This window comes from Macrobrachium nipponense, chromosome 21 (genome assembly GCF_015104395.2).
Source record: "Macrobrachium nipponense isolate FS-2020 chromosome 21, ASM1510439v2, whole genome shotgun sequence".
Classification (NCBI taxonomy): Eukaryota; Metazoa; Arthropoda; class Malacostraca; order Decapoda; family Palaemonidae; genus Macrobrachium; species Macrobrachium nipponense.
Genome location: NC_087212.1, coordinates 56,458,978 through 56,465,482, shown reverse-complemented (window position 1 = coordinate 56,465,482; position 6,505 = coordinate 56,458,978).

Below are 6,505 nucleotides of genomic sequence, written 5' to 3'. Positions count from 1 at the left end.
AATTCTTCGAAAACAAATAGTCGAGTGATCAACTGGTCGAATTGACGAGTAGGATAACGACAATTCATCGAAAAAACTTTTAAATGTGGTTATAATAAAAAACACAAATGGAAAGGAGGTCTTTTAATTAATTTCTTTCATTCTGATAATACAAAGAAAAATGTTCAAAACAAAATAAAATTGTTTTATTAACTACTCTCACTTTAAAAATACACAAAAAGCCGCTTTTAAGTAAGTTTGAGACAGGAAGGAATTGTAAACAAGAATATTTCAATTGAAGTGTAAATAAGAGCAATTTACATAATTTTATAGTTTATGTGCGACTTTTTAGGATAATTAAGCCTTCGTCTCTATTGTAATTGCGCGCAGGTATTTTCAAAACGCTTATTTACTCGAACGTAAGTATTGTTTTTTTCCCAGAAATATTCATTCCCATTGCTGCATGTTTGATTAAAATGTCATTATTCGCTTGTTCCTTTCGAATTTTTCTACGTAGTTTGGGAATCGTCGGATGTTTCACCGAAACACGTTTATTAAAAGCATTATGCCATTCTTCTAAAGTTGGTTGTTCTTGGTAAGTCGTCTTGTACTCTACTGTAAACTGACTTACATATCCATATCAAAAACTGTTCCTATTCCTCTGCCTCTCTGAGTCATCCCTAGCCAAGTAGTTTTGAAGGAAACTAAGAATTCACATAACGCTTCATCACCCTCCGCATCTAAGAGAATGGACGAAATCATTGAACAAAGAACACACATCTTGAGGGGGTGCAAATGCGAGAGCTTGTAGTTGTTTGACTAGAAAGGAATAGTAAACTACTCTGTACCATGTTTGGAGGCCATATGACTGAATTTTCCGTCAAAGACACTAGCCAATATGGAAGAAACAACCATAGTTTCTAACTTCTGAGTAAGTTTTCTTTCGCCTCTTTCTGTCTTGATGAACTCCCTTTTACTAAGGGGATATGGTTCTGAATTTAAAACTTTAAATTTTAAGTGTTTTAATAAAACTAAAGCAAGCTAAACTACGTAAATGCCTATTACAGCCATATGAAAACTTATAAATTTAGTTAACGAGCCAGTTGAAAAAGATTAGGCTTTGCGACTAATTGTCCTTTACTTCAAATGGTCATTGGACGATTTTGTAATTCGACCAGTTGTCAGTCGGCCAAATATATTTCCACCAGTTGTCTTTCGGGAAATAGTCAGGCTACCGAATGTGCGAATCATGCTCCTTTGTGTATAATCACGTATAGCATTCACATTTTCAGAAGGATAACTTATTACTGGGATGCGAGGAATAAATATTTTCAGTCTTAGGAGATGTTCGTGGGATTCCTTCCCTGCCAAAATGAAAAGCACAATTAATGGCGGAGAGAGCAAGCAGGTCAGGATTTGATTAAATCCGGAAACACATCACGGAAATCACATTTCCATTCAGCTCTACCAGATGGATTTAATAACATCACTGAACTGCTACTTGTCGCCATTAGGAGTTGCTGGTTTTGGCAATCGCCCGATACTTAGGGAAATTACGATTGGAACAGATGTATTGCCGCTCATAACGCCACTTCAGTCCATTTCATATCGGCAGCGGAAGTTACGGTTTCCAAAGGTAGAGACGATTAGATAGATTGGCATAAATGGTGTTCAAAGATGACCTTAACATCTTTTGATTAGTTGAATCTTTACTTTGCCCTTCTCTCTCAAGGTATATTGACAAACTTCTCTAAACCAACTTCTTTGCTAGTCTGTAACTACACTAACTTTATTACCTTCACTCATCTATTCTGTACTGGGAAAATAGTGTCAAACTACCCTACTTTCCATATTTTTTAGTCATGAACTCGGAGGCATTAAAAGAGTCACCTATCCCAAGCAGAGAGAGAGAGAGAGAGAAATAAAATTAATTTTTGATACCTCCATTGATGTGAGATGGATAGGTCAGCTTGCAACATCAGCTCCTGCCAAGAAATTGTTACATATCTCCGCAAGTAAAACGCACATCTCACCTCCACAAGTGACGCATGATCCTATGTGATCTACAACATAACTGACTCAAGACTATTGGACTTCCTGAATTTCCTAAGTTTAATGTTAAGTGGCTCGAAATTTTCTAGCCTACTCTCCCTCAATGTAGCCACATCCGGAGATCCTTTGCTATATCGGCTATTTCAGCGTTCACTGTCGTGTGATTTAACACTTGCTCGACAATCTGTTAACTTTCTTCCTGATGTCAGCATTGTGGAACAGGCCTCATCGTCCTGGACGAGTTCCAGACTGACACGACCAACCTACCTGTACACATGACTTTTCATTACTTCAGATTTTGAGAATTACTTGCCTTAATATTTCCTTTCTTTGTTGCTGTCACGTGTAATTAGCCCTAAAGGTTATTTTCTTTTTTCTTAATAAAACTGTTAGAAATTTATGTGATTAACCATAGGTCTTAAGAATTATACTCTATCTTTTATATCTGGTGAAAATGCACTTAAAAGTAGTAGGCAGCTTCTTGATGATTGGTTGAATACGATAAGTCCGAATAGGTTCATTTACTTCATGAATGAAAGCTTATTGAATAACCCAGACTTCTCCCTAATATACATTTTATGACTCTTAAGATACAATGTTGAGAGGCTAAAAAATGTTGAGAGTATTACAAAAGTAATGAGCATGTTCGCCGAAGTACTCCTGGAAATGGGTTACATATGCACGCTATCGTGTTATTTGTTTTTAGTTATCTTCCTTATATTTCAACGCCTATTGAAACAAGTCACATCAAATATTGGAATAATCGTGTAAAATAACCTTTTTTAACACATGGAATTAATCAAAATTACCCTAAGGGAAACTTCAGGGGAAGGTACAACAGACAGCCACCCTTTCCCACTAGGTAGTTCCTGGTTTTGAAGGGTCTTCAAAACACGGAGAGTATTTGAAAGCAATGTAGCATTCATTACCTTGGTCGGAATTTGTAAAGATACCTGCATTGCAATAGTAGCTGAGGCTCTTTACGTAGGTGCACAACTAAAGCAATAATATTCGTTAACATTAACAAGGCTTTAATGATCATCACATTGCACATATTCTACAAGAGATAGGAAACAAACTGCTCATATTGGTCATAATTCATTCCCCATTTGGTAGGCTATAGCGCTAACTTGTATGAAGGCCGTTGTTGTCATCGGCCTTGTGACTGTAGAGCCGACTATGAATGACTAAGGTATCTGCTAATTTTTCAGTTTTTTTTACCTTCGGTAACTTATATACTATTTACTATAGCACTAGATTACTCTTATCGTTTGTGTGTACGGCTGTTGATAAAAAATTAATACAACTGTCGTGAATCAAGTTGAGAGTATTCGGGAATGCACCAAATTTCGGCTCATATGATTGACATTCCTTCAAAATACGAGGTAACATCTCCAGTTACTATTTGTCCTCAGTGGGTGGACTTGAGTATTTTTCAGTTCTGGTCTCTCTTATAGCTAAAGGAAAAATGAGGATAACACCCGTAAATTTTCAAAAGTAATATCAATACCAAGCTTTAAAAGATTCTAGTCTTTTGGAAATGTTGAAAATTACATGTTTCTTCTAACAATTAGTGTGCTTTGTTCTAAATGTGCCCTAAGGGTACATGTAGCGTTCAGCATGGAACTAAGTATCCGAAAACCCCTCCAAAGATAGGAGGCCATACTATTTACGTTTGCAATTAAAATCACACTTCTCAAAGCCTCTCAATTCCGTAGAATTATTAACAGACATAATACATAATTGATGGAGAAATATGGGCTATTAAATAAGCTTTCATTCTGACCACCAAGTAATTTTATTATATATATAACGATGCTATGCGGACACGTAGCAGCCATTAATCATCAAGCTGCTGACCACCACGGTCTAGGTATATACCTAGACAGTGCTGACCACTACCCAGTATATTTTCGCCGAAAAAAAAAACTATCACTCATCGATCCCATACTCTATCACATTTTTTAGACGAGAAGACTCGATGCAGTACACAGTAGAGAACGATATGTTAATTACGGTAATTATAAGCGAGTATGTTAATCCAATTCCCTCTTTCCCGTGTCGAAAACAAAAGTAGGTTTGTTGCTTTACATCAAAATTAGCTGAACTTCCGTCAACACGTTGGACCGTAGGTGAACTAAGATATGTTGATAGGAATAGTATCCTGAGTGTGTCCTGTGGATCCAGCCAAACGAAACGGACAAAAAGAAAGACTTTATGCCACCCCATTCGATTTCAAAAGAGAGCTGTTTATTTTCTTTAATGACTAGTAAATCTACCAATTTTCTTTGGTGTCATTCCATATTCTTTCCCGTAATAGTATTCTGTGCCATTTTCTTTCCCGTGATAGTATTCTATCCCATTTTCTTTTACGGGATAGTATTCTATCCCATTTTCTGTTACGGGATAGTTTTCTATCCCATTTTCTTCGGTGTGGTAGTATTCCATAACACTTTCTCTAGGTCATGTCATTCCACTTCGGTACCAGAGCAAATCACACCATTTCCTTTTACTCAAACCATCATTATACCCCCTTTTCTCTTAGACGAGAGTATAGTATTCCATACCTAGTATATAGTCTTTATCTTGGCAAAAGAATTTTGAGACCCAGCGCATACTCAAAATCAGTTGCGGTCATGGAAGTGTGTGTGGAAATAATGGTAAATACTTGATGACTTGGTAATCATTTTCCCTCTCTCTCTCTCTCTCTCTCTCTCTCTCTCTCTCTCTCTCTCTCTCTCTCTGGAATTCTATATTATCTCTAGTAATTACTATTGTTGCTCACCTTATATTCTAATTAAGACAGAAACATGATGATGCCATACACAACGATATACAGTTTGCATAACGATTTGACTTAGGATTCAACTGTTCGTAAAAAGAAAAAATGTTCGGCTGAACTTTCTAGATAGTTTGGCTATTTCCCTGTCATACCCAGAATGATGTTGATACTTGGTCAAAACAGGACTTCTTTATCCTAGCCTTGTGCTGTGTTGTGTTAACTTGGCACGTTCAAATGATTTCTCTCGTATACCCAAGAGCTGAGATGCCCCCACGAGACATTGTATTTGAATAGGTCGTTTCCGATCTCTTCCGAATGTTTTTTAGTGGCAGTAACCCTCGTTGCGCCAACTCTTCATTTGCATAAAAATTTGGATTTAACTGATATACCTGATAATAATAAATTTTCCAGTATATAAGCGTTACTGGCGTTCACTGAAATCAATGCTTTTCCGAGGATGTGACACTAAGTCCCGCTAATTTGGTGAGTATACCGCTTATTTGGTAAACATATATATATATATATATATATATATATATATATATATATATATATATATATATTGTGACGAAGTGCCAAGTATCTGGTTACTACACTTACCATTCATTAACTGATACCTCACAAAAGCCAGACACCTGAACCCTCATCACAGGTATTAAGCAGAAAATCAGACTAAGTTCATCAAAACAGGTGTGAGGTAATCTTGTAAGTAATTAAATTAATCAAAGGGCATCACTCCATCAACAACTTTAAAAGTTAAAGTATTTCCCTGATTTCAGGAGTGTAAGTACTTCCCTGGTTCTAAGTCACTTCAAGTTAATGAAGGAAAACAGATCAATTACCACTCTATGTTTCTACCTAACATCAATATAATCAAATGATAATATACTGGTGTAAGATAAAGAAAACTTATAAAAATTTTAAATACAAAAATTTAGAACTAAACTCAAAATTTATTGGTGAAATTCACAATATCAGGGAAATTTGCTGTTACTTGAAAATAAAGTAAAGGTTAATTAATTCCTGAATCAAATTAAGTAAAATTAAATCAAAATTTATTTATCACAAAATTCAAGAAAATTGATTCAATCAAAATTCAAAAGCATTAGGCAATAATTGAAAATTTGAAATTAATTCACAAGTGCTAAACAATAATAAAACTTGAAAAGAATTCTAAGTAAATGCAAATTAATTCACAAGTGTTAAATTTAATTAAATGTGCAATGATTAAGCAATGAAAATAACTAAGTCAATTAAATTGTGAATGCAAATGAAAATACAAAAAATGTGGAAAATATCACAATTTCAAAAAGTATTAATCACACAAAATATAAAATAAAAATGCACACTTCAATAAGAAAATCAACAAATGCACAAAAATTAAACAAACACAAAACACAAAAATTTGCAATGTGTAAAAGTGTAAATCTTTTCACTCAAAACATTGTAACCATCAGTTTTTACCAAACCACTGTTCCTATCAGTTATTGGTTAACCACTGTTCCTATTCGTTATTAGTTGCAACTAATAAAAATATAACACACTTTACCTTTTTGGTATACCGATTTCTTTCTTTCTCGCTGCAGCTCGAAACCAGGCGCCGTTACAACAATCTTTGTTCAGATTCCACAAATAACACTAAATACTACTAAATAAACTAAGAAATATCAAATCTGAAATTTACAAATTACG